At 55.2% G+C, this 10,185-nt stretch overlaps 1 protein-coding gene across 1 annotated transcript in view; it reads right to left on the bottom strand.

The window, feature by feature from the left end:
- ITPKB (inositol-trisphosphate 3-kinase B) overlaps positions 1-10,185 on the bottom strand; it is a gene marked incomplete at its 5' end in the record, with an annotated part of 97,625 nt that overhangs the window by 31,354 nt on the left and 56,086 nt on the right. The window lies entirely within an intron of this gene.

The following is a 10,185-nucleotide window of genomic DNA, read 5'->3' as shown; positions in this document are numbered from 1 at the left end:
TGTTCACGCGTGGAGCGCCCCAGGCACCGGAAACGGCTGTCAAAAAGACACCAGTGAACCCCCAAGACTCTCCCCCGGGCCATCTTGACGTCTGTGATTTTCATAAACAGACTGACTCCCCGCCCTTCCCCTCACCGCGCTGTCACCCAGGCCGAGGGCTTCCCCTGCACTTCCCCAAGGCCTGAGGGCCAGGCTGCAGGCGCCTCCCGCCCCAGGGAAGCAAACAGGGACCAAGGGGCTCACCCTGGCTGCGTCCTCATCGGGCACAGACCTGGGGGTCCTGCCCATCCAGCTGCAGTGGGTGTGGGGCTGTCTCCCGCCCCCTGGAAGCAGGGACCCCCCCCCCATGTCTGTTTCCTTCACTTTTTGCTTTAGGCGACAGTGAGGGAATATTTGTTTCACGTTGAGGTGTTTTACAGCAGCTCTTGGGCTACTTACAAACAGGATGGGTTTTCACCAAACTGCGGTGGGACCCAGTCCCTCCTGTGTTCTCCCCCCCCGATTCACGGAGAAGCCGACCCACAAACACGCCATGGACGCTGCGTGAGGCACCCGGTCTTCTGTCTCCCGCACCACACCCTCTGCCTCACAGCCTGACCCCCGCAAGCAGTTCTCTTAGAGTCTCTCGGCCCCTTCCCACCGAGTGAGGGGAAATGCAACGTCATGCGAGATGCCAGTGGCTTATCTGAGAAATGTGTCCTGGAATGAGAGGCCGGGGAAGGGCGAACGTCCTCAGAGAGTCCTTCCAGCCAGTGGCCCTGAAGCAAAGGAACTCGAGGGCCCGAGGGGGGGGGCGGATGGGGTTTAGGTCTCACCAAGGTCCAGGCTGCGGGCACAGGGCAACGGCAGGTGTTGAGGGCTTTTGTCTCCAATCTATGGAGAGAGGGCTGCTGGCTGCACTGGGGGGAACAAGGAGCTTCAGAGAGCCAGTCCCAGAGAGGGGGCTGGGGGGGGGCTCTGTGGTCACAGCTCTCACGGGCCCGCCCCTCAGCGGCCTCTGGGGACGCCCCACACTTGGGAGCTGGGCCATCATGGCTTCCAGGGAACAGAACCAGGGGCTGGTTTCTTCCCCGTCACTTTCACTGCTATTATTAGGGGCCCACCTGTGTGAGTGAGGTCGCCAAGGAAAAACCCGCCGGAAGAAATGTTTTCAAGCGCCGTCACTTCGATTTTGGGAAAGGAAGCAGGTGAGGGGCTGCCGCGGCGCCCGGAGTGCAGGCTGACCCGGGAGGAGAGCGGCAAGGGTCTGCCGGGGAAAGGCAGGGGCTGGGCCGTTTGCAGAGCGCGGGCCAGCGGACCGCAGTGGCCCAGCCGCTTCTCACACCGTTTCCTCCTCCCTTTCCCCCCCAACCCTGAATCAGACCCAGGGGAAAGCAGTTGGTGACAAGTGACCTAATGATGCAGGCAGAGTCCAGCCAGTGGCCAGCTGATGTATTTTCTTTGGCTACGATTACTTTTTTCTTTTCTGAATTAGTTGCCAACATTTAAAAATCAGGACGTTTCACGCACAAAAGCCAACTTTCTTTGAAATACGGGGCTCGCATTCCTGGGTGGCATCCCCGTGGCTGAGCCGGCCAGCAGCCTCATTGGGCCGGCGTCGGAGCTGAGCCCCGGGGATCGAGGCGGAGGACAGAGCCAGGGCAGCCGGGGGCCTGGTCTCCGGTAGCCCACCCAGGCCATGTGAACATGGACAAGCCCCTATTCCTCTGAGCACCCGGTTCTCCATCTGCGAACAGGAGACAAGGCACAGGGAGGCCACGCAGGCGAACAGGGGAGTGAGTGCTCTGAACACCCGATTGCATCAGAATGCCAGCAAGACATGGCCGTTCGGGTCTACGGGGTCAATAAGACGCCCGGAGAAAGCTGGCCTCTGATTGGGTTAGCAGCCGGGGAGGCGGGAGTGGGGGACGGAAGCAGGGAGAAGGCTCAGTGGCCCTTACCTAGAGGGGCTGAGACAGACCCACCCAGCCACCCACCCTGCCCGCCTGCCCCATCCCCTGCCGCCAGGGAAGTGGGGTGTCCCTCGGTCACGGCTGACGGAGCGGCGGGCTCTGACTGGCCTTCGCCTCTCATCGGAGCAGAGTTTAGAACTGGGGGCGCCTTGCCTTTGGGGCTCCGGCCTGACCCAGCCTGGGCAGGAGACACTCGGATGGCTTCTGAGCGTCCTGGCTATGGAACGCATCACCCCGTGGAGCAGGCTAGGGGGGAGGCAGAGGGCACAGGGCAGCGGGCACACTGGGTATTTCAGTGCAGACTTCTGCCCCAAAGGCCCTCGGCCGTCCTCTCTCTGCCCCCACAACCTGCCAAAAAGGGGCAGGAAAGGACAGAAACGACAGCAGAGGTAGCTGACCAGGGGCTTCTGCAGATAAGAGAGGGTTAAGCGATACATGTCTTAGCCCCCACCTGCCCCAGAATTTCCCCACAGGCAATGTCCGAGCTCGGGCTTTCTGGGGGGAAGGCTAGAAAGCGAGCAGGTGACCTGCTGGGATCTGTGCCTGTGGTGGGCGTGGGGGCAGCCGATGACAGGCCACCCAATCGGCTGCCTCCCCAGGGCCCGCCCAGCTGAGAAGGTGGCGGGCGGTGTGGCAAGTGCTCATCTCTCAGGCCAAGAGGGCGTCTTCCCGCTCACCAGCTCCGGAGCCGGCGTCACAGATGCAGGGGCTCCCTCCGCGCCAGTCACCACACCCAGCTGCGGTCCACGGCGGCGAGGGGCCCGAGGGCACCCAGACCTGGGACCCCGGCCCAGCGGGTCTGACAGGACCGAGCTGAACTAACGAGGATCACAAACGTTGGGGGTGACCCTGAGATCTCCTCTCAGCAGCTGAGGGGACTGTAGCACCGTGTTTCCAGAACACTCAGCAGACCTGATTCTGCACCCTGACCACTCCCTCGTCCCCATCACCAGCACCCTTGCTCTTGTCCCCCTGGGTTAGGACCGCCGTCCCCGTCTCCGGGCCTGCCCTCCCGCAGCCCCTCTCCTCAGCCCGGGAGATCTTCCTAAAATGTACATCTCATCATGCCAGCAGCCCCCCTGCTTTAAACCTCCCGTAGCTTCCCAAACTCCTCCCGGCGGGGAGGGACCAGCCCAGGGAACAGCTCAGCAGGGGAGAAGCCAGTCTCTCACACCCAGGCCAGCGCGGGCTCCACAAACACGTCACCTTCCCTCATCCGCCTCCCTCCTGCTGAGAGCTAACCAGCCCTCTGCTCTCTCCAGGCTCCAGGCCCAGGCTCCCCTCTCCTGTCTACGGACCCACACTCGGGGGGCCCTACAGCATCACCCCCCACGGCTTGCACTTTACCACCTAGAACAATCTGTACCCATTCCAACCCCACAACACATGCCAGACACGACGGACTGGGCTCGGCGCTGAGCCCCCGGGGAGCCCACAGGCCACGGCAGGGCCGAATAACCACAATAGAGGGTAGCGATGTCGGGGGCCTTACGGAGGCACAGAAACTGGGCGACAGGACGTTTGTTTCCTTGGGAAACAGAGGAAATACATCTAGGAAGCGTCATGGAAAAGGTGGCAGAGGGTGTGTGTGTGTGTGTGTGTAAACTGGGGGTAGGGTTTCAGGTCTGGAAAAAACATGAGCAAAAGCAGAGAAACAGAAAAAGCACCAACAGCCAAGCTCACCTTGGCACCAAGGGTGGGCAGTGGGCAGTGTGCCCGAGAGGCCAGCAGCGCACAGCATAAGCCCCCAATGGAGGGCAGGCTGTCTGCAGGGAACTCGCAACAGCGATAAAACCGCTCGCTCTTCAGCCTCCCCAGGCGCTGGCGACGGGACTGAACGCGTGCCTCCCACCCGCTCCCCAAACCTCCTATCTCATTCTAAACAGTTGCCGCGTTGCTGTTTCATTTCAGGAGCACATGTGAGCTTCCAATTCACGCCTGTTGTTTACCTTGAATAAATATCGTGTCCCACATGGAAGTTAGTTCAGAGAACGCGCAGCTATCAAGTCAGCCCCTAACGCAGACGCACAGACACGTTTCAAGAGCAGGTTCACAGTCCAGCCCGCTGCGGGGCACGGTTTGCTGTCCCCAAACCCCGCGGTACTGCACGTTCCCGAGCTCCAAGAACAGCCCAGAAATAAACCTCAGGCCAGAAGTAAACAACGGCAGCCCCGCGAAGACAAAGACACAGGACCCGGCTCCTTCCATCCTGTCATTCTCTGAGATCACTGGGACCTTTTTGTTTAAAGTTTTTCGGCAGCAGAGACGTGGCATCCATCCCAAAGAAATACAGCGAAGGGCAGGTTACACCTTCTGGTTTACTGTCGACGGGAAACCTGTGACCACGTTATCTGTATGTTTAAGGCCTTTTCTATCTGTTGCTTCAGCTCAAAGAAACTCTTCAGAGTTAAAACTAATGGCACGTGCTCTGCAGGCCACTACAGGGAAGACAGACAGAGCTGTCCCTGTCCACTGGACATGGACATGCAAAGGAGGCCAGTTCTTACGCAGCCTGACGAATTCACACACGAGCAGAAATAGACACGGCCATGCCATTCTTCATTACAGCTGCAGACAACACGTAAGTGCCAACTTCCCCTTTCTCCAAAACATGCACCAATGCATTTAACAGGTATTGCTAGATCCGTCACTACTCCCCGACTTCTTTTTTTAACTGGTGTGAGCATGTACACAAAATCCAATAGGCAAGTTTCACTGTCTGCGCCCGGCTGGTGTGGCCCAGTGGTCGAGCATAGACCCGTAAACCGAGAGTCCCCTGTTCGATTTCTGGTCAGGGCTTGACCCCCCAGTGGGCGGCGTGCAGGAGACGACAGCCTATCAATGTCTCTCTCTCTCTCACTGATGTTTCTCTCTCTCTATCCCTCCCCCTTCCTCTCTCTCTAAAAAGCATCAATAAAAACGCATTTTTTAAAAAAGTTTCACTGTCTGCAACTCCTTTCTGGCCATTCTCATGCTTTATTTCTTGATTGTTACGGAGTCATTGTTGTCACACAGAAGAGGAGACTGTTAAAGAAACCTCACCCACGCTAAGTGCTGAATGTGCTAGATCCGTCACTGGCTCACGCTGACAAGAAGAAAGCTTCAAGAGGACAGGTGAGCCTTCGGGGGAGGAGAACTGAGCGGACAGCGCCACGGCCTTGACTGCAGGCCGATGAGCCTGGACTAGAGTCGCGAGGCAAATGGTGAGAAGGGACAGAGGGCATTACCAAGAGCCCTGACTATACAAAATGTATAGAAACTTTAAGCATCAAAGGCAAAAAACAACAACCCCAAGTTAAAGTTAAAGTCAAATAAGCTAAAGAAAATGGTTTACAAAATATATTATAACGAGAGGCCCGGTGCATGACATCTGTGCACTGGAGGTGGGGGGTGGGGGTGTCCCTCAGCCCAGCCTGAGCCCTCTTGGTCCGGGACCTCTCAGGAGATGTCCAACTGCCAGCTTAGGCCTGCTCCCCCCCGAGGGGTCTTTAACCCTGCCATGGGGGTGGGAGTCTCTCGCCACCGCCACTGCGCTCGCCAGCTGTGAGCCCGGCTTCTGGCTGAGCAGCACTCCCCATGTGGGAGCTCCTGCTTGAGCATCTGCCCCCTGGTGGTCAGTGCGCATCATAGCGACCGGTCGTTCTGTCATTCGGTCGATTTGCATATTAGGGTTTTATTATATAGGACGGGAGGGTCAATCCATTTGGTACATAAAGAACTCAAGTAAACAGGTGAAATAAAATGCGGAGAGTTAGCAACAGACACATAATTTAACAGACACAAAATGGAGATAACAATATACTATTTCCTTATTAAGTTACAAAACACAGAAAAGGAATCCATGGACCTGCCCCTGAGACGCTCCCAGGGCTGCTCGGACATCCCCTCGGGGAATGCAGCCCAGGAATATGTTTCAAAGGCCACACAAGTGTCTGAACCTTTCAAACGCTATTTCACCTCTGGAAATCCACTTAAGGAAACACTCTAAAATATGGAAAAAGTTACAAGCACAGAGATGTTAATTATGCCATTGTTTGTTTAACAATAGCATCGAAAATAACCCCAGATCCAACAATAGAGGAATGGCTAAGTCCATGAGGGGCACATCCTTACCACGGATCATTCCAGGCCCGAACAATAAGAGAAAGAAGCGGACATTTTTCAACATGTGGCGGGGAGGGGGAGAGTGATCGGCTACAAAAATGTACATCCTTTCAGAGGCTGGGAGGAAACAGACCAATGGATAAGAATCGTTGTATCAGCATGCATTCCTGTGTTTTAAGTTTATACTGATTTCCATAAAACTATTTGACCCTTTGCTCGGATTTATGAGCCATTGGTTATATTCTAAGGCACTGCATGTAAGTTTGTAAGCATCCTCAAATCCTTTTTGAAGATAAAGTAGAAATTAACCAAGTAACGGGTAATCAACAGAATCTATATGTTCAGCTGTATGGGTAGGGTTATGATGACATAGTCCGTGGTCGGCAAACTGCGGCTCGCGAGCCACATGTGGCTCTTTGGCCCCTTCAGTGTGGCTCTTCCTAAGCCTTAGGAGTACGCTAATTAAGTTAGTAACAATGTACCTACCTATATAGTTTAAGTTTAAAAAATTTGGCTCTCGAAAGAAATTTCAACTGTTGTACTGTTGATATTTGGCTCTGTTGACTAATGAGTCTGCCGACATTGATCTCATAGATCATCATTCTTTATTTTCGAAATGTTTGCTTTTACAATTTAAAATGTGTGATCACCACACCAGCAGGTTCCCCCAACACGGTCAGTGCTTCTCCTGCGTTGATCTGAGGACCCAGCGCCCTCCAGGGAGCCCCCTCCTCCGACAGAGACACACAGCTTCCTTCTCCGAGCAGGTTCCAGCGGTTAAGACGAGCCCCGTCCCCTGAGCGGACGCCATGGAACCCGGGAGGGCCATTTCAATAACAAGCAGCCGGGATGGGGCAGGGGAGGGGCCGCCCCCATATTCACAAAGCACATTCAGGGACAGGAGTGGTGAAAGCAGCGTGGGAACCTTCCATAGAGAAGAGATCAAAATCCCGAGTTCCTCGAGAGAGAGGGGCCTTGAAAACCATCTTCGCAGCCTTGCTACCAACTCGATGCTCAATGACAGCTCAGTCCAGGCTGCTGCTAATGGACTCGTCTGCTCGTTCATAGGGCAGAGATGAGAGTGCCCACCACGTGCCTGTCCTGGGTGCAGGGATGTTGGGGTGAACACAGCCACATCCCTGCCCTGGAAGGGGCTTAGGTTCTCAGTGGAAGGAGACAACTATATATATAAAAGGCTAATATGCCAAGTGTCCCCTCGGGAGTTTGACCAGGAGTTCAATCGCTCGCTATGACATACGCTGACCACCAGGGGGTGGCGCAGAATGAAGGAAAGCCGCGGCCAGCCAGGCCTAGGGACCCTACCTGTGCATGAATTTCATGCACCAGGCCTTTAGTGAATAAATAAATATGGACGACTTCAGACAGCAAGTGTTTTGGAGAAAAATACAGCAAGGTGGAGAGGAAGGAGTGGCCCATTCTGCAGGAAGTGGGGAGCTGAGCCCTGCACCCTCCCGGGAACAGCCAGGAGCAAAGGCCCCAGGCAGCGTCTGGGCAGGAGAAAGGCCAACAAGAGCAACAAAGGCTGGAACCGTGAGCAAGGGGAGCTGGGATGAAGCGCCTCCCCTCACGCCGAGGTCCTCAGGCCAACTTAGGGTTTGGATTTGATGTCAGCCAGGGGAGGGCACTGGAGGGTTGTGAGGGAGAGTGTCATGATCTGGCTTATGCTTTAATATATATATTATATATATATATATTGGATATCAGACAGGAAGGGAGAGGGAGAGAGAGAAACAAATGATGAGAGGGAGAGGGAGAGAGAGAAACATCAATGATGAGAGAGAATCACTGATGGGCTGCCTCCTGCAAGCCCCCCACTGGGGATCGAGCCTAAAACCCAGGTATGAGCCCTGACCAGGAATCCAACTGTGACCTCCTGGTTCATAGGTCGACGCTCAACCACTGAGCCAAGCCGGCCGGGCTGGCTTATGTTTTAAAAGGGTCACTCAGTCTGTGTATAGAGTAGATCGAGGAACAGAAAGCACCTGAGAAAAGGTAAAACCAAACAGGACCACGTTTGAGGCCACGGGACGTGTCCTGGTACGAGGAAGAGGGATCAAAAAACCTCTTTGCTTCAGACCATGACTGTCTTTTGGTTGCTTCCCGATTCCCACTGGCACCTGGAGGTGTGGCCCCTGGAAGAAGGTGGCTTCCGAACATCCTGACAACGGGAAGTGGGAAGGAGCTGGGGCTGGAGACGAAGAGCCTGCTGTGGGCCTGGGTGGGGGCGGCCTCAGGTGCGCTCGGGGGGAGGTGGGTCCTGGAAGGAATCCCAGGTGTGAGCAGGAGCTCCTCCGAGAGGCGTGGTCTTGGGCAGATGGACAGGAGGAAGGTTCCAGAAACAGGGTTTCCATACCCTGGTTCCAGGATGAGAGAACCTGCCACTCAGGCAATGCTCATCCTAACCAGCACCGTCTGACAAGGGAGAACATGCTTGCACGGCACCAAGCGCGCAGCAAGGACGTTCTTCCAGATGCTCCCATCCAACACGGGGAGGCAGCGGCCCAGCCGGATGGCTCAGTGGTTGAGCATCAGCCCATGAACCAGGAGGTCACAGTTCGATTCCTGGTCGGGGCACATGCCCAGGTTTCAGGCTCAAACCCCAGTGGGGGGTGTGCAGGAGGCAGCCCATCAGTGATTCTCTCTCATCATTCATGTTTCTCTCTCCCTCTCCCATCCTCTCTATGAAATAAACATTAAAAAATAAAATAATAAAATAAAACAGGGATGCATCGGACAAGTTGTGGACATGTAGGTTCCGTCTGGCCCGGGAGCGGGGGGACTGGGGGAAGGCCCTCGAAAACCTGCCAGAGCTGCCGGAAGTGCCTGCCTATTCTGCCCAGAGCGCCCTGCCAGCCAGGGGGGAGTCAGCCACCAGTGCAGCCACCTCCCCATTTTCCTACATTCTCTGGACGTACAGGTCCGACAGGCCCGCTGGAGCCTGTGGGCATAGAGCGATACATACTACACATCACACGCGTTAGGTACATGTGACATGTTTAGATTCCTTGGGTTTTCAGCGTATCGCCTATCTGCACACCGTAGGAGACACGGCAAGCCTGTCTGCAATGAACGTTTCCGCATCTGGACGGTCGTGCAAACCTGCCAGAGATGCAGGAAGCTCCTGCTCCCTGCCCAGAGCGCTCTGCCAGACGGGCCCCGCGGCCTGCTCCGTGCTGTCTGTAACGATGCACACAGGGCAAGCACAGGCCCACGGAGTGGCTGAACTCTCCCCCTCTGGGGCTCCGTCGCAGGCACGGCTGGCTGAGCAGGGAGTCCAGAGGTTCTATAGCCACAGATGCCTCCAAGCCCTCGGGTCAGGGGCCATCAGCCCCATATCACAATAATTCTCTGGTGACAAATTCCATGGTCTCAAAGGCTCTAAGAAAATCTGGGGGGAGGGGGATTCAGAAGAAGTCCTTGTAACCCAAACCAGCAATGACGAAAAAAGTCCCAACCATAAAATTATTTTCGTTGCTACTTCATAACTGTAATGTTGCTACTGTTATGAATCGTAATGTAAATATCTGAGATGCAGGATGGTCTTAGGCGACCCCTGTGAAAGGGTCATTCGACTGCCAAAGGGGTTGCGACCCACAGGTTGAGAACTGCTGCTCTAAGAAAAACTGGGGGGAGAGGGATTCAGAAGTTCTTGTAACCCAAACCAGCAATGACGGAAAAAGCATTAAGGTATTTTTAAAAAGAGATTTTTATTGATTTCAGAGAGAAAGGAAGAGGGAGAGAGAGAGAGAAACATCAATAACAAGGGAGTCATTAATTGGCTGCCTCCTGCACGCCCCCTACTGGTGGTCAAGCCCACAACCCAGGCATGTGCCCTGACCGGGAATGGAACCGGGCCTCCTGGTTCATAGGCTGATGCCCAAGCACTGAGCCATGCGAGCCGGGTTTTTTTTTTTGTTTTGTTTTGTTTGCCAGGCATATTTTTTAAATATCTAAAACGAGGGCTTCTCTTTAAATGTCGTACTCACCCTTTACCGATCCCTTACCTACATCCCCCACTCCTTTCGGCGTCTGCGGAACCCGTTTGCTCCCTGGTCCCATCACCTAACCACCAAGTCCTGCCCGGCTCCCGGCCACTGTCTGCTCCCGA

Source organism: Myotis brandtii, unplaced genomic scaffold (assembly GCF_000412655.1).
Source record: "Myotis brandtii unplaced genomic scaffold, ASM41265v1 scaffold627, whole genome shotgun sequence".
NCBI lineage: Eukaryota > Metazoa > Chordata > Mammalia > Chiroptera > Vespertilionidae > Myotis > Myotis brandtii.
The sequence above is the reverse complement of the archived record's forward strand: the minus strand, read 5'-3'. Positions and strand labels throughout refer to the sequence as shown.